The sequence below is a fragment of the Pseudophryne corroboree genome, chromosome 4, assembly GCF_028390025.1.
Source record: "Pseudophryne corroboree isolate aPseCor3 chromosome 4, aPseCor3.hap2, whole genome shotgun sequence".
Lineage (NCBI taxonomy): Eukaryota > Metazoa > Chordata > Amphibia > Anura > Myobatrachidae > Pseudophryne > Pseudophryne corroboree.
The window spans coordinates 205,429,144-205,455,931 of record NC_086447.1 but is presented as its reverse complement, the minus strand read 5'-3'; the positions used below and the strand labels follow the sequence as shown (position 1 = coordinate 205,455,931).

General features: G+C 49.9%; 2 protein-coding genes across 7 annotated transcripts in view; one reads left to right on the top strand and one right to left on the bottom strand.

The window, feature by feature from the left end:
- The window catches only part of THAP4 (THAP domain containing 4), a 227,011-nt gene that overhangs the window by 142,241 nt on the left and 57,982 nt on the right, over positions 1-26,788 (top strand). The gene's annotated exons all lie outside the window — the stretch shown is intronic.
- Positions 1-26,788, bottom strand: part of ATG4B (autophagy related 4B cysteine peptidase) — a 132,467-nt gene that overhangs the window by 99,764 nt on the left and 5,915 nt on the right. The gene's annotated exons all lie outside the window — the stretch shown is intronic.

The following is a 26,788-nucleotide window of genomic DNA, read 5'->3' as shown; positions in this document are numbered from 1 at the left end:
GGCCTCTATCAGTCATGTGGAGCTGGAGCCGGGTGGTGTTCTGGGGTCCTGCAAGAGGATCCCCGCCGTCCAGGAGCGTCAGGAGGGCCAGCGCCACCAGCAGGTGAGTAGGGAGGGAAGAGGGGTCCGTCAGGCGGCCATCGGAGCCCCCCGTGGGGGCAGGTCGGGTCCGGAACTCTCGGCCGGGCCGGGGACGAAATCGAGGTCCCGGCTTCAGGGCCGGGGGGAAGGCCGCAATCCTCAGATGCCGCCGGAAGCCTTCCGAGCGTGCAGGCTCGGGCTTCAGGACAGGGGCAGGGGGCGCACCTACCAGGAGGGTCACCGTCGACCGCCGCCGAACCCAGGCCTCCTCGTCAGCGTCTCGGCTCCCGGCGTCCCTTCACAAGACGGCCGCCGCCTGCAGCACGATCTTCCGGCCACGTCCACCGGCCGGCCGGCTCCAGGTCCCAGGCAGCAGAAGCAGACACAGGTGGGAGCAGGCAGGGTGGCTCCCAGCGGCGACGTGGCTCCGTTCCGCCGATCCGGCCCGGCTCCAAAATCGAGCTCCCGGCTTCAAGGGTGGGGGAAGGCCGCAGTCCGCAGGAGTGCTTAAAAGCACTCCCCGACTCCGCGGGTCCCCCACAGCAGCTGCAGGCACACACTCGGGGTCTCAGGCAGAAGTCTGGGGCGGCCCAGCACAGATCCGGGGAGGGAAAAGAGGGATAAAGGGCCTGAATATGCAGGAGCTGGAGGAGAGCACTTCCACTCTCCAAGACGACCAGGCCACGCCCCGCGATTCCATTTTGAACTTGAACCTTCGTATATAAGTGTTCAAGGATTTCAATTTTAGAATGGGTCTCACCGAACCGTCTGGTTTCGGTACCACAACCATTGTGGAATAGTAACCCCGGCCTTGTTGAAGGAGGGGTACCTTGATTATCACCTGCTGGAGTACAGCTTGTGAATTGCCGCCAGTACTACCTCCCCTCGAGGGCAGCAGGCAAGGCTGATTTGAGGTAACGGCAAGGGGGAGTCGCCTCGAACTCCAGCTTGTATCCCAGTGATACTACTTGCAGAACCCAGGGATCCACCTGTGAGCGAGCCCACTGGTCGCTGAAGTTCCCGAGACGCGCCCCCACCGCACCTGGCTCCACCTGTGGAGCCCCAGCGTCATGCGGTGGACTCAGAGGAAGCGGGAGAAGATTTTTGATCCTGGGAACTGGCTGTCTGGTGCAGCTTTTTCCCTCTTCCCTTGTCTCTGTGCAGAAAGGAAGCGCCTTTGACCCGCTTGCTTTTCTGAAGCCGTAAGGACTGTACCTGATAATACGGTGCTTTCTTAGGCTGTGAGGAAACCTGAGGTAAAAAAAATTTCTTTCCCAGCTGTTGCTGTGGATACGAGGTCCCAGAGACCATCCCCAAACAATTCATCACCCTTATAAGGCAGAATCTTCATGTGCCTTCTAAAGTCAGCATCGCCTGTCCACTGCCGGGTCCCTAATACCCTCCTGGCAGAATGGACATTGCATTAATTCTGGATGCCAGCCGACAAATATCCCTCTGTGCATCCCTCATATATAAGACGACGTCTTTAATATGCTCTATGGTTAGCAAAATAGTATCCCTGTCCTGACAGGGTAATAGACCACGCTGTAGCAGCACTATCCATGCTGAGGCAATTGCAGGTCTCAATATAGTACCTGAGTGTGTATATACAGACTTCAGGATAGCCTCCTGCTTTTTATCAGCAGGCTCCTTCAAAGTGGCCGTATCCTAAGACGGCAGTGCCACCTTTTTTAACAAACGTGTGAGCGCCTTATCCACCCTAGGAGATATCTCCCAACGTGACCTATCCTCTGGCGGGAAAGGGTACGCCATCAGTAACTTTTTAGAAATTACCAGTTTCTTATCGGGGGAACCCACGCTTCTTCACACACTTCATTCACTCATCTGATGGGGGAACAAAACACTGGCTGCTTTTTCTCCCCAAACATAAAACCCCTTTTTTTTGGTACTTGGGTTAATGTCAGAAATGTGTTACACATTTTTCATTGCCGAGATCATGCAACGGATGTACCTAGTGGATTGTGTATATGTCTCGACCTCGTCGACACTGGAGTCAGACTCCGTGTCGACATCTGTGTCTGCCATCTGAGGTAGCGGGCGTTTTTGAGCCCCTGATGGCCTTTGAGACGCCTGGGCAGGCGCGGGCTGAGAAGCCGGCTGTCCCACAGCTGTTACGTCATCCAGCCTTTTATGTAAGGAGTTGACACTGTTGGTTAATACCTTCCACCTATCCATCCACTCAGGTGACATCACATTTATCGGCATCTGCTCCGCCTCCACATAAGCCTCCTCATCAAACATGTCGACACAGCCGTATCGACACACCGCACACACACAGGGAATGCTCTGACTGAGGACAGGACCCCACAAAGTCCTTTGGGGAGACAGAGAGAGTATGCCAGCACACACCAGAGCGCTATATATACACAGGGATTAACACTGTAACTGAGTGATTTTCCCAATAGCTGCTTGTATACACAATATTGCGCCTAAATTTAGTGCCCCCCCCTCTTTTTTACCCTATGTAGTCTGGAAACTGCAGGGGAGCCTCGGAGCGATCCTTCCAGCGGAGCTGTGAGGGAAAATGGCGCCAGTGTATTTTTCACATATATAGCCTCTAGGACTATATATTGTGATTTTTTTGCCAGCCAAGGTGTTAATATTGCTGCTCAGGGCGCCCCCTGAGCAGCAATATTAACACCTTGGCTGGCAAAAAAATCACAATATATAGTCCTAGAGGCTATATATGTGAAAAATACACTGGCGCCATTTTCCCTCACAGCTCCGCTGGAAGGATCGCTCCCAGGCTCCCCTGCAGTTTCCAGACTACATAGGGTAAAAAAGAGGGGGGGGGCACTAAATTTAGGCGCAATATTGTGTATACAAGCAGCTATTGGGAAAATCACTCAGTTACAGTGTTAATCCCTGTGTATATATAGCGCTCTGGTGTGTGCTGGCATACTCTCTCTGTCTCCCCAAAGGACTTTGTGGGGTCCTGTCCTCAGTCAGAGCATTCCCTGTGTGTGTGCGGTGTGTCGATACGGCTGTGTCGACATGTTGTGTGAGGTGTGCATGAGGAGCAATGGCGCACAGCTGCAGTGCTGTGCGCTACCTTGTTGAAGACCGAAGTCTTCTGCCGCCGATTTTCAGGACCATCTTCTTGCTTCTGGCTCTGTAAGGGGGACGGCGGTGCGGCTCCGGGACCGGACGATCGAGGTTGGGCCCTGTGTTCGATCCCTCTGGAGCTAATGGTGTCCAGTAGCCTAAGAAGCCCAAGCTAGCTGCAAGCAGGTAGGTTCGCTTCTTCTCCCCTTAGTCCCTCGTAGCAGTGAGTCTGTTGCCAGCAGATCTCACTGAAAATAAAAAAACCTAAAATATACTTTCTTTTCTAGGAGCTCAGGAGATCCCCTAGTGTGCATCCAGCTCAGCCGGGCACAAGATTCTAACTGAGGTCTGGAGGAGGGTCATAGAGGGAGGAGCCAGTGCACACCAGGTAGTCCTAAAGCTTTCTTTAGTTGTGCCCAGTCTCCTGCGGAGCCGCTATTCCCCATGGTCCTTACAGAGTCCCAGCATCCACTTAGGACGTCAGAGAAATAAGATTCCTCACACTCCTCTGACACCTTATCAGGAATTTGCAGAACATCTCTGATAGCCTCTATAAGAGCCTCAATTCCCTGTGACAGAGTAGCATCCCCCCTCCATATCCACCTCGCCCTCCTCCATGTCTGACTCATCAGCGTCAGACTGCAGGATATGGGCCAGAGATCGTTTTTGCGGACAAATGGGAGGGGATTGAGACACTGGTTTGGGGACTGAGTATCTATTCATAAACTCATCCACAGTCTGTCTTGAGTATTGCGGGGTAATTTCGTAGAAATATTGGAGATCATTCCTTTAATGGAATTAACCCACTCCGGTTCAGCCCCGCTATTCTGGGAAGGTGCACTGCCCTGAGTACCCAGTAGTGAGCCCCCTGGAGAAGAGGAACACTCCGCTGTACAAGAAACACACTCTTTGCCTGACAATGTAAATGTGACAGCACACACACACACAAACACAGGAAAAGGTTAAGCACAATTAACCCGCAAAGAGCCCTTCAGAGAGACACAGAGTTACTTGGAGTTAGCCCCCACCGCGCCCTTATCGCTAATGCCAAGCTTAGCTGGGTCGCAGACTTAGTACACTATTAATCGCTCCCCCCCTGCTATGACCCCCTGGTACTGCTGAGGAAATCTGGAGTCTCTCTGGAGGAGCTGTGCGTCCCTATCAGTCAGCGTCTGTGTCCACTGCAGAGGGAATATGTGCTGGTGAGCTGCTGGATCCGCTCATAGTGAAGGCCCCGCCCCTTCAATGGCACGCGGTTTTCCCGCTCTTTTTATACTAGCTGAGGTAATCTGATGCTTAAAATGGAGAGAAAACTGTTTTAATGCTGTTGTTGGTAGTGTGGGTACAGTGTACTGAGAGCAGCTGTGTACTGTGTCTGGAGATACATTCCGCCCCGGTTAGAAGCCGTGCATCTCCGTACCCTCATGCCGCCATAGTGGCCGGCGCCCCGCTAACCGGGACGCCGGCTTAGTACTCCCCACTCTTCATTCTTCTGGCTCTGTTAGGGGTGGCGGCGTGCTTCGGGAATGTACGCTCGCAGTGGTGGGGCTTGCGAATAGTTCCCTCAGGAGCTCAGTGTTACGTTCTTTGTGCTCCGAACGAATGATATGGAGTGGTAAGTCCCGAGCACAAGAACGTGACGTTGAAATTATGACTTGGTATAAACAATAACCCCTAGCAACCTAACTCCGTTGTTTCACCCGCGTGGTCCGTCTATGCCTGCGAGACTATGTTTTCTTGGGCCCACGGCAGCCGCGTCTGAAGGGCGGATTAGGTCTGCCCAACTCCGATACCCCCGGTCTTAGTATGGGACAAGGCGTAAACGGAGACGGGATGATAACAAGGGGACCTCTAACTAAACACAAAAACTGAGCTAGGGGCTACTTCAGAACAACAAACTAATAGTATGTGCGGCACGGCCGCCAAAGGGAAAGAAAACCAAGGTACGCTATCCAAACCCTACACGGCACCGCCGTATACCAGGAAGGACAGCTATGGCGGAACACCTCCGCAAAAACATCAAAAGGAACGAGAATAAACGAAATTCCACGGCCCAGGCCGCAAGGCGCGGCTGAAGGCCGCTACTCACAACACCGGGAACAACCGTAAGCGAACCGGAATCTTCGGATCTCTAAAGCAGGAGACGACCGGCAGGTAGAAGTACAACGATCGACTTTCGACACCAGGAGTCAGGACCACCGGAACAAGATGACTGGACTACAGAACACAGGACAGGGAATCTTCTCCAGAGCAGAAACAGCTCACAGGAAGCTATCACCGGCGTCTGAGTAATGCACGGAGACAGAATATAACAGGGAGCCCTCCAATAGCTGCAGAGAACCTAATTGGTGATGTCATGCAGCTGCCTTGCTGCACGACTCAGAGCTAAACAGGTGTACTTGATTCACATGGCAACGGGGAACGCAGTCCGCCTGTGGCGTCCCCGTTGCCATGGACCCGGCGGCTCCGCGCGCACGGCGTCCTGGCGTTGCTAGACACCCGGCGGGAGAACAGGGAGGCGCGGCAGCCGTGACTGTTACTCGGAGAGCCGCCGCGCCTAACAGTACCCCCCTTGAGGAGGGGTTAAAGAACCCTAGATCCAGGTTTCTTAGGAAATTCCTGAAAGAACAACCTCTTGAGTCTAGGGACATGTAAATCCTTTTCCAGGACCCAACACCTTTCCTCCGGGCCATACCCTTTCCAATGAACCAAAAAATAGAGCCGACCACGAGAAAAATAAGATTTTACTCACCGGTAAATCTATTTCTCGTAGTCCGTAGTGGATGCTGGGACTCCGTAAGGACCATGGGGAATAGCGGCTCCGCAGGAGACTGGGCACAACTAAAGAAAGCTTTAGGACTACCTGGTGTGCACTGGCTCCTCCCACTATGACCCTCCTCCAGACCTCAGTTAGGATACTGTGCCCGGAAGAGCTGACACAATAAGGAAGGATTTTGAATCCCGGGTAAGACTCATACCAGCCACACCGTATAACTCGTGATACTATACCCAGTTAACAGTATGAAATATAACTGAGCCTCTCAACAGATGGCTCAACAATAAACCTTTAGTTAAGCAATAACTATAAACAAGTATTGCAGACAATCCGCACTTGGGATGGGCGCCCAGCATCCACTACGGACTACGAGAAATAGATTTACCGGTGAGTAAAATCTTATTTTCTCTGACGTCCTAAGTGGATGCTGGGACTCCGTAAGGACCATGGGGATACCAAAGCTCCCAAACGGGCGGGAGAGTGCGGATGACTCTGCAGCACCGAATGAGCAAACTCAAGGTCCTCCTCAGCCAGGGTATCAAACTTGTAGACTCTTGCAAAAATGTTTGAACCCGACCAAGTAACAGCTCGGCAAAGTTGTAAAGCCGAGACCCCTCGGGCAGCCGCCCAAGAAGAGCCCACTTTCCTCGTGGAATGGGCTTTTACAGATTTAGGGTGCGGCAGTCCAGCCGCAGCATGTGCAAGTTGAATCGTGCTACAGATCCAGCGAGCAATAGTCTGCTTAGAAGCAGGAGCACCCAGCTTGTTGGGTGCATACAGGATAAATAGCGAGTCAGTTTTCCTGACTCCAGCCGTCCTGGAAACATATACTTTTCAGGGCCCTGACTACGTCCAGTAACTTGGAATCCTCCAAGTCCCAAGTAGCCGCAGGCACCACAACAGGTTGGTTCACATGAAAAACTGATACCACCTTAGGAAGGAATTGGGAACGAGTCCTCAATTCCGCCTTATCCATATAAAATACAGATAAGGGCTTTTGTATGACAAAGCCGCCAATTCTGATACACGCCTGGCCGACGCCAAGGCCCACAGCATGACCACTTTCCACGTGAGGTATTGTAGCTCCACGGATTTAAGTGGCTCAACCCAATGCGGCTTCAGGAAATCCTACACCACGTTGAGATCCCACGGTGCCACTTGAGGCACAAACGGGGGCTGACTATGCAGCACTCCCTTAACAAAAGTCTGAACTTCAGGCAGTGAAGCCAGTTCTATTTTGGAAGTAAATCGATAGAGCCGAAATCTGGACCTTAATGGAACCCAATTTTAGGCCCATAGTCACCTCTGACTGTAGGAAGTGCAGAAATCCACCTAGCTGAAATTTCTCCTTTGGGGCCTTCCTGGCCCCACAGCAGGCAACATATTTCCGCCATATGCGGTGATAATGGTTTGCGTTCACTTCTGTCCTAGCTTTAAATAGCATAGGGATAACTTCCTCCGGAATGCCGTTTTCCTTCAGGATCCGGCGTTCAACCGCCAGGCCGTCAAACGCAGCCGCGGTACGTCTTGGAACAGACAGGCCCCCTGCTGCAGCAGGTCCTGTCTGAGCGGCAGAGGCCATGGGTCCTCTGGAGATCATTTCTTGGAGTTCTGGGTACCAAGCTCTTCTTGGCCAACCCGGAACAATGAGTATAGTTCTTACTCCTCTCCTTATTATTCTCATTACCCTGGGTAAGAGAGGCAGAGAAGGGAACACATACACCGACTGATACACCCACGGTGTTACCAGAGCGTCCACAGCTATCGCCTGAGGGTCCCTTGACCTGGCGCAATATCTTTGTAGCTATTTGTTGAGGCGGGACGCCATTATGTCCACCTGTGGCCTTTCCCAACGGTGTACAATCATTTGGAAGACTTCTGGATGAAGTCCCCACTCTCCCGGGGGGAGGTCATGTCTTCTGAGAAAGTCTGCTTCTCAGTTGTCCACTCCGGGAATGAACACTGCTGACAGTGCTAACACATGATTTTCCGCCCATCGGAGAATCCTTGTGGCTTCTGCCATCGCCATCCTGCTTCTTGTGCCGCCCTGTCGGTTTACATGAGCGACCGCTGTGATGTTGTCTGACTGGATCAGCACCGGCCGGTGTTGAAGCAGGGGTCTTGACTTAGGGCATTGTAAATGGCCCTTAGTTCCAGAATATTTATGTGTAGGGAAGTCTCCTGACTTTTCCATAGCCTTGGAAGTTTCTTCCCTGTGTGACTGCCCCCCAGCCTCGAAGGCTGGCATCCGTGGTCACCAGGACCCAGTCCTGTATGCCGAATCTGCGGCCCCCTAGAAGATGAGCACTCTGCAGCCACCACAACAGCGACACCCTGGCCCTTGGAGACAGGGTTATCCGCCGATGCATCTGAAGATGCGACCCGGACCACTTGTCCCACTGGAAGATCCTTGCATGGGACCTGGTGAATGGAATTTCTTCGTAAGAAGCTACCATCTTTCCCAGGGCTCGCGTGCATTGATGCACCGACACCTGTATTTGTATTAGGAGGTCAATGTCTAGAGACGACAACTCCTTGGACTTCTCCTCCGGGAGAAACCCTTTTTATCCTGTTCTGTGTCCAGAACCATACCCAGGAACAGTAGACGCGTCGTAGGAACCAGCTGCGACTTTGGAATATTCAGAAACCAGCCGTGCTGTTGTAGCACTTCCCGAGATAGTGCTACTCCGACGAACAACTGCTCCCTGGACCTCACCTTTATAAGGAGATCGTCCAAGTACGGGATAATTATTTCGGCCATTACCTTGGTAAATACCTCGGTGCCGGGGCCAGACCAACGGCAACGTCTGGAAATGGTAATGACAATCCTGTACCACAATTTTGAGGTACTCCTGGTGAAGAGGGTAAATAGGGACATGCAGGTAAGCATCCTTGATGTCCAGTGATACCATGAAATTCTCCAGGCTTGCAATAATCGCCCTGAGCGATTCCATTTTGAACTTGAACCTTCGTATATAAGTGTTCAAGGATTTCAATTTTAGAATGGGTCTCACCGAACAGTCTGGTTTCGGTACCACAACATTTTGGAATAGTAACCCCGGCCTTGTTGAAGGAGGGGTACCTTGATTTCACCTGCTGGAAGTACAGCTTGTGAATTGCCGCCATGACTACCTTTCTCCGAGGGCAGCAGGCAAGGCTGATGTGAGGTAACGGCGAGGGGGAGTCGCCTCGAACTCCAGCCTGTATCCCTGTGATACTACTTGCAGAACCTAGGGATCCACCTGTGGGCAAGCCCACTGGTCCCTGAAGTTCCCGAGACGCGCCCCCACCGCACCTGTCTCCACCTGTGGAGCCCCAGCGTCATGCGGTGGACTCAGAGGAAGCGGGGGAAGATTTTTGATCCTGGGAACTGGCTGTCTGGTGCAGCTTTTTCCTTCTTCCCTTGCCTCTGTGCAGAAAGGAAGCGCCTTTGACCCGCTTGCTTTTCTGAAGCCGAAAGGACTGTACCTGAAAATACGGTGCTTTCTTAGGCTGTGAGGAAACCCGAGGTAAAAAAATTTCTTCCCAGCTGTTGCTGTGGATACGAGGTCCCAGAGACCATCCCCAAACAATTCCTCACCCTTATAAGGCAGAATCTCCATGTGCCTTTTAAAGGCAGCATCACCTGTCCACTGCCGGGTTTCTAATACCCTCCTGGCAAAATGGACATTGCATTAATTCTGGATGCCAGCCGGCAAATATCCCTCTGTGCATCCTTCATATATAAGACGACGTCTTTAAAATGCTCTATGTTAGCAAAATATTATCCCTGTCTAGGGTATTAATATTATCTGACAGGGTATCAGACCACGCTGCAGCAGCACTATTTATGCTGAGGCAATTGCAGGTCTCAGTATAGAACCTGAGTGTGTATATACAGACTTCAGGATAGCCTCCTGCTTTTTATCAGCAGGCTCCTTCAAGGTGGCCGTATCCTAAGATGGCAGTGCCACCTTTTTTGACAAACGTGTGAGCGCCTTATCCACCCTAGGGGATATCTCCCAACGTGACCTATCCTCTGGCGGGAAAGGGTACGCCATCAGTAACTTTTTAGAAATTACCAGTTTCTTATCGGGGGAACCCACGCTTCTTTACACACTTCATTCATTCATCTGATGGGGGAACAAAACACTGGCTGCTTTTTCTCCCCAAAAATAAAACCCCTTTTATGTGGTACTTGGGTTCATGTCAGAAATGTGTAACACATTTTTCATTGCCGAGATCATGTAACGGATGTTCCTAGTGGATTGTGTATATATCTCAACCTCGTCGACACTGGAGTCAGACTCCGTGTCGACATCTGTGTCTGCCATCTGAGGTAATGGGCGGTTTTTTTGAGCCCCTGATGGCCTTTGAGACGCCTGGGCAGGCGCGGGCTGAGAAGCCGGCTGTCCCACAGCTGTTATCCAGCCTTTTATGTAAGAAGTTGACATTGTCGGTTAATACCTTCCACCTATCCATCCACTCTGGTGTCGGCCCCACAGGGGGCGACATCCCATTTATCGGCCTCTGCTCCGCCTCCACGTAACCTTCCTCATCCAACATGTCGACACAGCCGTACCGACACACTGCACACACACAGGGAATGCTCTGACTGAGGACAGGACCCCACAAAGTCCTTTGGGGAGACAAAGAGAGAGTATGCCAGCACACACCAGAGCGCTATATAATGCAGGGATTAACACTATAACTGAGTGATTTTTCCCCCCAATAGCTGCTTGTATACATATATTGCGCCTAAATTTAGTGCCCCCCATCTCTTTTTAACCCTTTGAGCCTGAAAACTACAGGGGAGAGCCTGGGGAGCTGTCTTCCAGCTGCACTGTGAAGAAAAAATGGCGCCAGTGTGCTGAGGGAGATAGCCCCGCCCCTTTTTCGGCTGACTTTTCTCCCGCTTTTTTATGGATTCTGGCAAGGGTTATTTATCACATATATAGCCCTGGGACTATATATTGTGATGATTTGCCAGCCAAGGTGTCTTATATTGCCCTCAAGGCGCCCCCCCCCAGCGCCCTGCACCCATCAGTGACCGGAGTGTGAGGTGTGCATGAGGAGCAATGGCGCACAGCTGCAGTGCTGTGCGCTACCTTGTTGAAGACAGAAGTCTTCTGCCGCCGATTTTCCGGAGCACTTCTTGCTTCTGGCTCTGTAAGGGGGCCGGCGGCGCGGCTCCGGGAACGAACACCAAGGTCGGGTCCTGCGGTCGATGCCTCTGGAGCTAATGGTGTCCAGTAGCCTAAGAAGCCCAAACTACCACCTGTTAGGTAGGTTCGCTTCTTCTCCCCTTAGTCCCTCGCTGCAGTGAGTCTGTTGCCAGCAGATCTCACTGTAAAATAAAAAAACCTAAATATACTTTCTTTCTAGGAGCTCAGGAGAGCCCCTAGTGTGCATCCAGCTCAGCCGGGCACAAGATTCTAACTGAGGTCTGGAGGAGGGTCATAGTGGGAGGAGCCAGTGCACACCAGGTAGTCCTAAAGCTTTCTTTAGTTGTGCCCAGTCTCCTGCGGAGCCGCTATTCCCCATGGTCCTTACGGAGTCCCAGCATCCACTTAGGACGTCAGAGAAACTTAGAATCTAAGACTTTTTCCACAAGGAACTCTTGTTGACCCTGAACATCCACCGGAGGTCTACCCTGGAAAGTCTTCCGAGGAAATCTCTTGGAAAAAATATATGGCTTCAAAAGAGAACAGTGGAAAGTGTTGCCGATTTTAAGTGATTAAGGCAACCGTAGCCGAAAAGCCACTGGATTGACTTTGACAATAAGAAATGGTCCAATAAATCTGGGTCCCAATCTAGCCGAGGGTTGTCGGAGCTTGATGTTGCGGGTTGACAACCACACCTTTTCCCCCACCTTAAATGTGCACGGGCATCGGGACCTATCAGAAAAAACTGTCTCTCGGAAAGCAGCCTTCTTAAGGGCAAGGTGTACCTTCCTCCAAATAACTCTGAGACGGGAAGTTAAGGTCAACGAAGAAGCTGGACAATGAGGGGTAAAGGAATTGGCTCTAGGATGAAAGCCCAGGACCGAAAAGAACGGAGACTCCTTGGTGGAAGAATGGCAAGAGTTATTATAGGCATACTCGGCCAGAGGAAGAAAATCTGATCAATCGTTCTGAAGTTTTGCAGAATAAAGACTTAAATATTGTTTTAGTGACTGATTAACACGTTCAGTCTGTCCTTTAGACTGTGGATGGTATCCAGAAGTTAAAGAGAGTTTCATGTTTAATGAGGCACAAAAACGTTTCCAAAAACGGGCAATGAATTGTGGTCCCCAGTCTGAGACTATATGCACGGGTAAACCATGAAGCCTGGAGACATGGGGGAGAAACAGAACTGCCATAACTTGAGCGGAGGGTAATCGGGGAAGAGCAATGAAGTGGGCCATTTTGCTAAAACGGTCCACCACTACCCAAATTACCCGGAATCCGAATGAAAGAGGAAGATCCACCACAAAATCCATGGAAATGTGTGACCATGGCCTGAGTGGAATAGCAAGAGGCATGAGTTGCCCGACCGGCAGAGATCGGGATATCTTGTGCTGAGCACAAACCTGACAGGAAAGGACAAATTCCCTTACATCCTTGGAAAGATAAGGCCACCCCTATCCGTTCAGTAGATAGACAGTGTCTAGTTAGACAGTCAATAGATAGACACCATATATTAGACAGACATTAGGTCGACGGGGTCAAAAGGTCGACATGGAAAAGGTCGACAGGGTCAAAGGGTCGACATGGAAAAGGTTGACAGGTCAAAAGGTCGACATGGAAAAGGTCAAAAGGTCGACATGGTCAAAAGGTCGACATGGTCAAAAGGTCGACATGATAATTGTCGACATAAAAGATAGACAAAAGTGTTTTTTTAATTTAACATGTTTTTGGATTATTTCATACTTTCTCTATCCATGTCGGCATAGAGTTGGTTATAAACCTTGTGGCGAGCGCAGCGAGCCACCGTGCCCGAAGCGTGGCGAGCGTATGCCTCTCTGCAATTGGGGTGCCAGATGACAAAACTATCCACACAAAGCACAAAAATGCAAAAAACATGGTGTCTACCTTTTTCATGTCGACCTTTTGACCCTGTCGACCTTTTGACCCTGTCGACCTAATGTCTGTCTAACAAATGGTGTCTATCTATTGACTGTCTAACTAGACACTATCTATCTTTCATACCGGAACCAGGCCACCACACCGAGCGAGAGATTAACTCCAAGGTTTTAGCAATACCCGGATGACCAGAAAGCTTACTATCATGAAACTCAGCAAGGACAGTGCCTCTCAAGAACTCAGGGATGAAGAGACGATCAGCAGGAGTATCACTTGGTGCCTGCTGCTGAAGCTGGACTAGCTGTGTGAATAAATCCTGTGCGAGGCCGGCCCGGATGACGGATGATGAGACAATGGGTGTTACGGGAGAGTGGTTATTGTGAGCAGGAAGAAAACAACGTGACAGGGCATCAGCTTTGGTATTCTTAGAACCGGGCCTGAAGGTGATGATGATGAACTTGAATTGAGTAAAAAACAGCGCCCAACGTGCCTGCCGAGCATTTAGCCGCTTTGCCAATTCAATATACTGCATATTTTTGTGGTCAGGGAACACAGTAATGGTATGCTTAGCTCCCTCAAGCCAGTGCCTCCACTCCTCTAAAGCCCATTTAACTGCAAGCAACTCTCGATTACCAACATCATAGTTGGATTCTGCGGAGGAGAATTTCCTGGACATGAAGGCACAAGGGTGTAACTTCAGGGACTCTCTGGGTCTTCTTGAGAAAAAGGATGGCTCCCACTCCAACCTCTGAGGCGTCCACCTCGACATTAAAGGGAAGATCTGGGTTAGGGTGTCTGAGTACTAGAGCTGAGACAAAGGCCTGTTTTAGGGCCTGGAAGGCAGACTTGGCTTGAGGCGACCAATTGGAAGGATCTGCTCCTTTCTTAGTCAACGCCACAATAGCAGCAACTAAATCTGAAAAGGCATGAATAAAACGCCTATAATAATTTGCAAAACCTAAGAATTGCTGGATAGCCTTTAAGTTAGTGGGTTGCGTCCATTTTAGGATTGCCTGGAGTTTCTTTGGTTCCATGTAAAACCCCTTCGGAGAAATAATATACCCTAAAAAGGACACCTCTGTGATGTGGAAATCAGTTCTCCAATTTGGCGTACAAGTGATTCTCCCGTAACTTCTGAAGTACTAGTCGCACATGGACCACATGCTGTTCGGAAGACTCAGAAAATATCAAAATGTCATCTAAATAAACGACCACGAACTCCCCTAGAAAGTTGCGGAGGACATCGTTAATAAGATCCTGAAACACCGCAGGAGCATTAGACAGATGGAATGGCATTACAAGATATTCGTAATGTCTAGATTGTGTACTGAAAGCAGTCTTCCACTCATCCCCAGATCTTATTCGGATGAGGTTGTAGGCCCCTCTAAGATCAATTTTGGAAAAAATAACCGCAGTTCGGAGCTGATCAAATCGTACCGAAATCAACGGCAAGGGGTAAGTGTTTTTAATAGAGATTTTATTCAAGGCCCGATAATCAATACACGGTCTAAGGGATCCGTTTTTTTTCTCAACAAAAAAACCCCCCTGCACTTAACGGAGATTTCGAGGGCCTAATAAACCCCTTCTTCAGACTCTCCTGTACATAATCATTCATAGCCTTAGTCTCGGGGCCAGATAATGCATATAGTCTCCCTTTTGGCAGAGTGGCACCGGGGACTAAGTCAATGGCACAGTCATATGACCGATGAGGAGGCAGAATATCTGCATTACCCTTAGAAATAACATCAGCAAAATCCTGATATTCCGAAGGTATAAGTTCCGGAGTGACAGCAGCGACCCGGACAGGACGAGAAATACATTCTTTAACACAAAAGGGACCCCACTGGGAAATTTCCCCAGACTGCCAATATATGGTGGGATTATGAAATGCAAGCCAGGGGTGACCTAAAACAACCACAGCCGGACAATGGGTACAATAAAACTCAATTTTCTCAGAATGTAAGGCCCCCACTGTCAGTTGAACTGGAGGGGTGCGATGAGTAATTACCCCATTAGAGAGTGGACCACCGTCTAACCTGTGCATGGTGATAGGTCTATCTAAATGAAACTGCGGAATTCCCAAAGCCTGAACCCAGGCAAGATCCATAAAATTCCCAGCATCTCCGCGGTCAATGAAGGCTGACACAAACGAACTGCGACTTCCAGTAGAAATGTTTACAGGAACTAACAAGGAATCGTTTGAGATTAACTGCAGACCCAAGTGAACCCCCTCACAATTCACTTGGTCAGAGTGTTTCCCTGCTTATTTGGGCAGTTACGCGCCACGTGTCCCTTCCCATCACAATATAAGCAGAGCCCTGAATTTAGCCTTCTGGCTCTTTCTTCTGGAGACAGCCGGGAGAGACCCACTTGCATAGACTCCTCTACGTCCTCAGGGAAAGCATATACACATGGACTAGACCTGAAATTAGCCCCTCTTTCAGCCCTCCGTTCTCGGAGACGACAGTCAATCTTAATAGCAAGCTCCATGAGCTTATCCAGAGTCTCCAGAACTGGATACTGAAGAAGACTATCCTTAATTACTTCAGACAAACCTAGGCGAAACTGACTGCGCAGGGCAGGATCATTCCAGCCACAGTCGTTCGGCCAACGGCGAAATTCCGTACAATATGCCTCAGCTGGATTTTTACCCTGTTTAAGTGCACGTGAGTGGCTTTCGGACGATGCTTCCCTATCCGGATCATCATACAATAAGCCTAACAATTTGAAGAAGGCATCTACAGTTTGTAAGGCTGCATCATCAGATTTTAACCCAAACGCCCAGGTTTGGGGATCGCCTTGAAGGAAAGACATCACAATGCCCACCCGCTGAGACTCTGTACCCGAAGACCAGGGCCTTAACCGAAAATACAGTTTACAGGCTTCCTTAAAATAAAAAATAAAAATCTTTTCGGTTACCCGAAAAGCGATCGGGAAGGTGCATTTTTGGTTCAGGAGTCAAACCCGTGGAATCCCGCAGGAGATCTTCCTGCAACCTTACCCGAAGGGTAAGATCCTGCACCATCTGGGTGAGTTCCTGAATCTGATTGGCCAAAAGCTGATTGGGATTCATGAGGAGAGAGTTTCAACACTTCCCAGTTAGAATATTGGATTAATTTTGCTTGTGTTTAATTTTGTTTGTTTCTTTTTGGGCCGGTGATAATGTTACGTTCTTTGTGCTCCGTACGAATGATATGGAGTGGTAAGATCAGAGAACAAGAACGTGACGCTGAAATTATGACTTGGTATAAACAATAACCCCTAGCAACCTAACTCCGTTGTTTCACCCGCGTGGTCCGTCTATGCCTGCGAGACTATGTTTTCTTGGGCCCACGGCAGCCGCGTTTGAAAGGCGGATTAGGTCTGCCCAACTCCGATGCCCCCCGTTCTTAGTATGGGACAAGGCGTAAACGGAGATGGGATGATAACAAGGGGACCTCTAACTAAACACAAAAACTGAGCTAGGGGCTACTTCAGAACAACAAACTAATAGTATGTGCGGCACGGCCGCCAAAAGGGAAAGAAAACCAAGGTCCCTATCCAAGCCCTACACGGCACCGCCGTATACCAGGAAAGACAGCTATGGCGGAAAACCTCCGCAAAAACACCAAAAGGAAGAGAATAAACGGAATTCCACGGCCCAGGCCGCTACTCACAACACCGGGAACAACCGTAAGCGAACCGGAATCTTTGGATCTCTAAAGCAGGAGACGACCGGCAGGAAGAAGTACAACGATCGACTTTCGACACCAGGAGTCAGGACCACCGGAACAAGATGACTGGACTACAGAACACAGGACAGGGAATCTTCTCCAGAGCAGGAACAGCTCACAGGAAGCTATCACCGGCGTCTGAGTAATGCACTGAGACAGAATAGAACAGGGAGCCCTCCAATAGCTGCAGAGAACCTAATTGGTGATGTCATGCAGCTGCCTTGCTGCACGACTCACAGCTAAACAGGTGTACTTGATTCACATGGCAACGGGAAACGCGGTCCGCCTGTGGCGTCCCCGTTGCCATGGACCCGGTGGCTCTGCGCGCACGGCGTCCTAGTGTTGCCAGGGACCCGGCGGCTCAGCGCGCACTGCGTCCTGGCGTTGCTAGGTGCCATGCGGGAGAACAGGGAGGCACGGTGGTCGTGACTGTTACTCGGAGAGCCGCCGCGCCTAACACTCAGTTGTCCTGTCAGCGGGGAACGGGACCTTTAACCCTTCAAGAGGTTGGACCGTTCCCCCCTAAGTCCCACGAAGCAGGCAGGGCTAGTGCCACCCAGCCCTGCCTGAAAATAACAAACATATAAAATAAATGCAGAAAACTCTTCAGTAGCTTCCATAAGCGTGACCGGCTCCTCCGGGCACATTTTCTAAACTGAGTCTGGTAGGAGGGGCATAGAGGGAGGAGCCAGCCCACACTATCAAATTCTTAAAGTGCCCATGGCTCCTAGTGGACCAGTTTATACCCCATGGTACTAAATGGAACCCCAGTATCGTCTAAGACGTAAGAGAAAAGATAATTACAGAAACAGTATAAAGACCAACATATTACGACAAATCATATGGGAGACAAATTCCACCTTGAATGTAGAGATTGCCGGCAATGTAGTCAGTACATGTTATAGGAATCTTTCCCGCAAGGGACAGGAGAGACAGAAGATAAAAGCTGTGTGACAGATATGCAGTAGGTAGCACCTATCCTTGCGTATCAATGCCTATGTCCCTATAGACTAAGTAGGGAGGCCAATCCTGGGCCATTTTTTCAATCCCAGGTATCCGGTTTGAAAAATGGTCAGTCCCGGGATTGGCTTTTCCCTATGTGGCCGCCCCCCTCCCCTGCCCGTCCCGCACACATAACTCACCATACATCGGGGGCGAGCGGGTGGGAAACATAATCTTCTCTCTCCCGGCAGCGACGACGGCGGAGCGTGACCTGTGTCTGCACATCATGCAGTGCAGGAGAAGCCGGAATCTAGGCAGCGTCTGAGCGTCCCGAGGACGCTCAACGCTGGTCTCTTAAAACCGGGGATTGGAGCTTCTGGGATTAAATCCCGGATGTTTTGGGGCCTAAATCCCGGGATCCCGCAGATCCCCATCCCGTGATTGGCCTCACTAATTGTAAGCTTGAAAGTAGGGCTCTTAAGTCTTCTGCTATTACCCAGTCTTGTTTTATTACTGTTTTGTTCCCAATTATAATGTGCAACGAAATATGCCGGTGATAAGTAAATGTTAATACATAATCATCCTAAATAAAAGCTGGCAAATCTGAAAAAGTTACAGTTGCCACAGCAAAGATGTGAAGGATGTATATGGGACAAATGGCCTGAGCAAACCACAAATCTTAATGCTATGGGGGCTCAATCTAATTAGGTGCGAGTCTGTGAATTCAAGTTTGTTTCATGAAACTCGCAGACTTCGCATGAATGCCTATTCCTGAGAAATGAGGTGTGTGACCTTAAGCATGGATATCATTAAAACCTTGAACTGTAAGGGTGCCTTGAAGACAGAGGGGCAGATGTATTATACGTGGAGAAGGGATAAAGAAGTGATAAAGCAGTGATAAACACAAGGTGATAACGCACCAGCCAATCATTACAGATTTGAAAAAAATGACAGGAGCCGACTGGCTGGTGCGTTATCACCTTCCACTTATCACTGCTTTATCTCTTCTCCAGGCTTACTACATCTGCCCCACAGTTTCGTAACTACTGCTGTACAGACAAATCCTGGTGGAAAACCAGCTTCAGTCTTCATGGGACAAACACTTGGGAGAAGATATATATTCCAGAAGGAAACAACCTATTGTAGGCCTGGCCAACCTGTGGCTGTTGTGAAACTACACATCCCAGCATGCCCTGCCACAGTTTTAGCATTTCCTAATAGAAAAACTGTGGCAGGGCATACTGGGAGTTGTAGTTTTACAACAGCTGAAGAGCCGCAGGTTCAATAGAATAAATGGTCTTGCAATGGCTTAGTATAACCAAACTCCAAGTTCATGGAGAATCTTTTGCATGATCTAAAAATTGTTGCTCACTCTATTTTCAGTATTATTTGTTTCAGTTAAACACCAGTAATAATTCCAGTGTCCAGATGTGCAAAACTGGTAGAGACCTATCCGAGTGGATCAGCTGTAGTGTCAGTTAAAAGGTAGGCTTACCATACTAACCCTTTAAACTAGGACGCTCATGGATTACACAGGTTCTGTGGCTGATTAAAACCAGCTGAAATGCAGGCTTGAAGTCAGCCAGCCACAGAACCTGTGTACTTCATTTTAGTCTGGTTTAAAAGGGTAGTATGGTAAGCCTAGTTAGAGGAGAGGTTCTCAACTCAAGTACTCAAGTTCCATCAGCGGGACATGTTTTCTGTATTTCTTTAATCATGTAAGATATTCTATTTTGCTGGGCCAGTAATTTTCCCACCTGCGTCCACAGACAGAACTCCTCATAACATGACCTGTTGAGCAAACTTGAGGGTTCAGGTTGAGAAAAAGTACCAAGTATTAAATCAAGTGGGGTGAATATGTTGAGGTAAATTATTGTCTGGGTTGTGATAATAAGATCTTCATTCTTTTTGATATTTGACTTTATAGAGAATGTTGTATTGATTAGTAGTAAGAATCTCCAGACATATGCTTTATTATGGCACTTATTAACTTTGGCTACAACTCTAGCTGGAAAGGGAGTCTTGGGGTGATTGGATGCATGTTGGGCAGGTAAGCGCCACTTAAACCCCTTTCACACCGCCAATGCCGGATCCCATCCGGGAATTGGAAACGGATCCCACCTGGGAAGGACCAGCCATTGGAACGCTGCTGCAGGCTTCCGCCACCTGGCAATATGCCGAGCAGGATGCCAGAGCAGTGGGGTGGAGCCGGCAGCGGGGGCGGAGGCTGCGCTGGGAGATGAGCTCATCTCCCCTATGTAGCGAACAGGTCCCATCGACCCGGGAGCCCGTTTACGCTGCCATTGACCCAGTATTCAACCCGGGAATAACACTGCTTTATTCCCGGGTTGAATTCCCGGTTCAGGCGACCCGGGATTTCAGCTATGGCGCTTTAACACTGCACGCTTACCCGTGTCGACCCGGGTCGATACCAGGTTATTTGTGCGGTGTGAAAGGGGTATTAGTAGGCCATTCCAGCTTTTGGTCTACGAATATCACTTTCACACGAAATTTATAAACCGGATTATTGCTGGGGCAACCCGGGTCTTGGTTTGGTGTGATAGGGTCTACACGAGTTGTGTTACCCAGGAATCTAAAACTGGTTGCATCCAGGGTCAACTTGCCACCGAACCGGGTAGACTGCGGTGTTAATGATGCGACCCTGGTAATGCTAAAAGTATATAGGGAGCTCGGTCACCAGCACTTGGAGATGAAGCGAAGGGACGAGCTGCCAATAACCCGGGTCCAGCCTGCAGTGTGGACACCATTTCAAGCAACTTTGACACAGCATGGAATTGTGCTCAATAACCCAGGTCCAACCCAAGTTTTTGGTTGTGAAAGGGGTATAAAAACCCCTTTCAAACCGCACAAATAACCCTGTATCGACCCGGCGTGCAGTGTAAAGGGACATGGTCAAAATCCGAGGTCACCTGACCCGGTAATAAAGCAGTGCTATTCCCGGGTTGAATACCGGGTCAGTGGCAGCGTGAACGGACTGGGACCCGTTCCCTACAATAGGGAGAGGCGGCGTCCCTGCGCCGCCTCAGATGCCGGATCCGCCCCCGCCGCTATGGCAACCGACTTGGCAAATTGCCGAGACGGTATGCCCGCTGTTAGGGTCCAATGGCGGATCCCACCCGGGACAGACCCGTTTCCAATTCCCGGGTGGGATCCGGCATTGGCAATGTGAAAGGGGTATTAATTGACTGTTGCCGGTAGGCTATTATAAAGGTTGCAGCTTTGCTTTCAGTCTGTTTTATGCTGCTCTGTTACAATTGGGTTAAGGTGAAATGTAGCGAGGGCGTTTCAACAGATTTTCGAGTTGTGCAATGTTGTGGGCAGAAGTACATATTTACAGATGGATCTTTTGCAACAGGGATAGAGATTGCTCATAGAACAGTGATTGATGCCCAAATAGGTATAATACACCAGAATAATGCCCAGCAGGGTCCAACATATACCAGCAATAATGGCCAGCAACACTTATGCCAGTGATATTGCCCAGTAAGGTCTAATATACCAGCAATATAAGGCCAGCTATAGGCCTAGTGCCCAAAAATAAGATTTTACTCACCGGTAAATCTATTTCTCGTAATCCATAGTGGATGCTGGGAACTCCGAAAGGACCATGGGGAATAGCGGCTCCGCAGGAGACTGGGCACAACTAAAGAAAGCTTTTAGGTCACCTGGTGTGCACTGGCTCCTCCCACTATGACCCTCCTCCAAGCCTCAGTTAGGACACTGTGCCCGGACGAGCTGACATAATAAGGAAGGATTTTGAATCCCGGGTAAGACTCCTACCAGCCACACCAATCACACCGTATAACTCGTGATACTATACCCAGTTTAACAGTATGAAAACAACTGAGCCTCTCAAGAGATGGCTCAACAATAACCCTTTAGTTAACAATAACTACATACAAGTATTGCAGACAATCCGCACTTGGGATGGGCGCCCAGCATCCACTACGGACTACGAGAAATAGATTTACCGGTGAGTAAAATCTTATTTTCTCTGACGTCCTAGTGGATGCTGGGAACTCCGAAAGGACCATGGGGATTATACCAAAGCTCCCAAACGGACGGGAGAGTGCGGATGACTCTGCAGCACCGAATGAGAGAACTCAAGGTCCTCCTCAGCCAGGGTATCAAATTTGTATAATTTAGCAAACGTGTTTGCCCCTGACCAAGTTGCAGCTCGGCAAAGTTGTAAAGCCGAGACCCCTCGGGCAGCCGCCCAAGATGAGCCCACCTTCCTTGTGGAATGGGCTTTTACAGATTTAGGATGCGGCAGTCCAGCCGCAGAATGCGCCAGCTGAATTGTGCTACAAATCCAGCGAGCAATAGTCTGCTTAGAAGCAGGAGCACCCAGTTTGTTGGGTGCATACAGGATAAATAGCGAGTCAGTTTTCATGACTCTAGCCGTCCTGGAAACATAAATTTTCAAGGCCCTGACTACGTCCAGTAACTTGGAATCCTCCAAGTCCCTAGTAGCCGCAGGCACCACAATAGGTTGGTTCAATAACATGACCACTTTCCACGTGAGATATTTTAGATCCACGGTTTTAAGTGGCTCAAACCAATGTGATTTTAAGAAACTCAACACCACGTTGAGATCCCAAGGTGCCACTGGAGGCACAAACGGGGGCTGAATATGCAGCACTCCTTTCACAAACGTCTGAACTTCAGGTAGTGAAGCTAGTTCTTTCTGGAAGAAAATTGACAGAGCCGAGATCTGTACCTTAATGGAGCCTAATTTCAGGCCCATAGTCACTCCTGCTTGTAGGAAATGCAGAAATCGACCTAGTTGAAATTCCTCTGTTGGGGCCTTTTTGGCCTCACACCAAGCAACATATTTCCGCCATATGCGGTGATAATGCTTTGCAGTTACATCTTTCCTGGCTTTAATCAGCGTAGGAATGACTTCCTCCGGAATGCCCTTTTCCTTCGGGATCCGGCGTTCAACCGCCATGCCGTCAAACGCAGCCGCGGTAAGTCTTGGAACAGACAGGGCCCCTGCTGCAGCAGGTCCTGTCTGAGCGGCAGAGGCCATGGGTCCTCTGAGATCATCTCTTGAAGTTCCGGGTACCACGCTCGTCTTGGCCAATCCGGAACCACGAGTATTGTTCTTACTCCTCGTTTTCTTATTATTCTCAGTACCCTTGGTATGAGAGGCAGAGGAGGGAACACATAAACTGACTGGTACACCCACGGTGTCACTAGAGCGTCCACAGGTATCGCCTGAGGGTCCCTTGACCTGGCGCAATATCTCTCTAGTTTTTTGTTTAGGCGGGACGCCATCATGTCCACCTGTGGCCGTTCCCATCGATTTACAATCAGCGTGAAGACTTCTGGATGAAGTCCCCACTCTCCCGGGTGGAGGTCGTGCCTGCTGAGAAAGTCTGCTTCCCAGTTGTCCACTCCCGGAATGAACACTGCTGACAGTGCTAGTACGTGATTTTCCGCCCATCGGAGAATCCTTGTGGCTTCTGCCATTACCATCCTGCTTCTTGTGCCGCCCTGTCGATTTACATGGCCGACTGCCGTGATGTTGTCTGACTGGATCAGTACCGGCTGGTGTAGAAGCAGGGATTTTGCCTGACTTAGGGCATTGTAAATGGCCCTTAGTTCCAGAATATTTATGTGTAGGGAAGTCTCCTGACTCGACCATAGTCCTTGGAAGTTTCTTCCCTGTGTGACTGCCCCCCAGCCTCGAAGGCTGGCATCCGTGGTCACCAGGACCCAGTCCTGTATGCCGAATCTGCGGCCCTCTAGAAGATGAGCACTCTGCAGCCACCACAGCAGAGACACCCTGGTTCTTGGAGACAGGGTTATTAGGCGATGCATCTGAAGATGCGATCCGGACCATTGGTCCAACAGGTCCCACTGAAAGATTCTGGCATGGAACCTGCCGAAAGGAATTGCTTCGTAAGAAGCCACCATCTTTCCCAGGACCCGCGTGCAGTGATGCACCGATACCCGTTTTGGTTTCAGGAGGTCTCTGACTAGAGATGACAGCTCCTTGGCTTTCTCCTCCGGGAGAAACACTTTTTTCTGGACTGTATCCAGAATCATACCCAGGAACAGTAGACGTGTCGTCGGAACCAGCTGTGATTTTGGAATATTCAGAATCCAACCGTGCTGGTGTAGCACCTCCTGAGATAGTGCTACTCCCACCAACAACTGCTCCTTGGACCTCGCCTTTATTAGGAGATCGTCCAAGTACGGGATAATTAAAACTCCCTTTCTTCGAAGGAGTATCATCATTTCCGCCATTACCTTGGTAAACACCCTTGGTGCCGTGGAGAGTCCAAACGGCAGCGTCTGGAATTGGTAATGGCAATCCTGTACCACAAATCTGAGGTACTCCTGGTGAGGATAGTAAATGGGGACATGCAGGTAAGCATCCTTGATGTCCAGGGATACCATGTAATCCCCCTCGTCCAGGCTTGCAATAACCGCCCTGAGCGATTCCATCTTGAACTTGAATTTTTTTATGTATGTGTTCAAGGATTTAAAATTTAAAATGGGTCTCACCGAACCGTCCGGTTTCGGTACCACGAACAGTGTGGAATAGTAACCCCGTCCTTGTTGAAGTAGGGGCACCTTAATTATCACCTGCTGGGAATACAGCTTGTGAATTGCCGCTAGCACAGCCTCCCTGTCTGAAGGAGTAATCGGCAAGGCAGATTTTAGGAACCGGTGGGGTGGAGACGCCTCAAATTCCAGTTTGTACCCTTGAGATACTATTTGCAGGATCCAGGGATCCACCTGTGAGCGAGCCCACTGATCGCTGAAATTTTTGAGGCGGCCCCCCACCGTACCTGGCTCCGCCTGTGGAGCCCCACCGTCACGTGGCGGACTTGGAAGAAGCGGGGGAGGACTTTTGCTCCTGGGAACCTGCTGTTTGTTGCAGCCTTTTCCCCCTACCTCTGCCTCTGGACAGAAAGGACCCGCCTTTTCCACGCCTGTTTTTCTGAGTCCGAAAGGACTGTACCTGATAAAACGGCGCCTTTTTAGGCTGTGAGGGAACATGGGGTAAAAATGCTGACTTCCCAGCAGTTGCTGTGGAAACTAGGTCCGAGAGACCATCCCCAAATAACTCCTCACCCTTATAAGGCAAAACTTCCATGTGCCTTTTCGAATCTGCATCCCCTGTCCACTGGCGAGTCCATAAGCCTCTCCTAGCAGAAATGGACAATGCACTTATTTTAGATGCCAGCCGACAGATCTCCCTCTGTGCATCTCTCATGTATAAGACTGAGTCTTTTATATGCTCTATGGTTAGCAGAATAGTGTCCCTGTCTAGGGTGTCAATATTTTCTGACAGGGAATCTGACCACGCAGCGGCAGCACTGCACATCCATGCTGACGCAATAGCTGGTCTAAGTATAATGCCTGAGTGTGTATATACAGACTTCAGGATCGCCTCCTGCTTTCTATCAGCAGGTTCCTTGAGGGCGGCCGTATCCGGAGACGGTAGTGCCACCTTTTTAGACAAACGTGTGAGCGCTTTATCCACCCTAGGGGGTGTCTCCCAACGTGACCTATCCTCTGGCGGGAAAGGGAACACCATTAGTAACTTCTTAGAGATTATAAATCTTTTATCCTGGAAAGCCCACGCTTCTTCACACACTTCATTTAATTCTTCTGATGGGGGAAAAACTACGGGTAGTTTTTTTCTCCCCAAACATAATACCCTTTTTAGTGGTACCTGGGTTTATATCAGAAATTTGTAACACCTCTTTCATTGCTTCAATCATGCAACGAATGGCCTTAGTGGACATTAGACTAGACTCATCGTCGTCGACACTGGTGTCAGTATCCGTGTCGACATCCGCGTCTGCCATCTGAGGTAGCGGGCGTTTTAGAGCCCCCGATGGCCTTTGAGACGCCTGGACAGGCACGAGCTGAGAAGCCGGCTGTCCCGCATTTGGCATGTCGTCAAATTTTTTGTGTAAGGAGTCGACACGTGCACGCAATTCCTTCCATAAGTCCATCCACTCAGGTGTCTGTCCCGCAGGGGGTGACATCCCTTCTATAGGCATCTGCTCCGCCTCCACATCATTATCCTCATCAAACATGTCGACACAGCCGTACCGACACACCGCACACACACAGGGAATGCTCTAACAGGAGGACCGGACCCACAAAAGCCCTTTGGGGAGACAGAGTGAGAGTATGCCAGCACACACCAGAGCGCTATATAATGCAGGGACTAACTGAATTATGTCCCCTATAGCTGCTGTTATATATACTGCGCCTAAATTTAGTGCCCCCCCCTCTCTTTTTTACCCTTTTCTGTAGTGTAGACTGCAGGGGAGAGCCAGGGAGCTTCCTTCCAGCGGAGCTGTGAGGGAGAAATGGCACCAGTGTGCTGAAGGAGACAGCTCCGCCCCTTTTTCGCGGACTATTCTCCCGCTTTTTTATGGATTCAGGCAGGGGTAATTATCACATATATAGCCTCTGGGGCTATATATTGTGGTATTTTTGCCAGCCAAGGTGTTTTTATTGCTGCTCAGGGCGCCCCCCCCTAGCGCCCTGCACCCTCAGTGACCGGAGTGTGAAGTGTGTATGAGGAGCAATGGCGCACAGCTGCAGTGCTGTGCGCTACCTTGGTGAAGACTGATGTCTTCTGCCGCCGATTTTCCAGACCTCTTCTTGCTTCTGGCTCTGTAAGGGGGACGGCGGCGCGGCTCCGGGACCGAACACCAAGGCCAGTTCCATGCGGTCGATCCCTCTGGAGCTAATGGTGTCCAGTAGCCTAAGAAGCCCAAGCTAGCTGCAAGCAGGTAGGTTCGCTTCTTCTCCCCTTAGTCCCTCGCTGCAGTGAGCCTGTTGCCAGCAGGTCTCACTGTAAAATAAAAAACCTAATTATATACTTTCTTTTTAGAAGCTCAGGAGAGCCCCTAGTGTGCATCCAACCTCGGCCGGGCACAAAATCTAACTGAGGCTTGGAGGAGGGTCATAGTGGGAGGAGCCAGTGCACACCAGGTGACCTAAAAGCTTTCTTTAGTTGTGCCCAGTCTCCTGCGGAGCCGCTATTCCCCATGGTCCTTTCGGACTTCCCAGCATCCACTAGGACGTCAGAGAAAAGGTCTAATACAGCAGCAATAACCCAGCAACACCTAGATCAGTGGTATTGCTTAACAAGGTCTAATAACAGC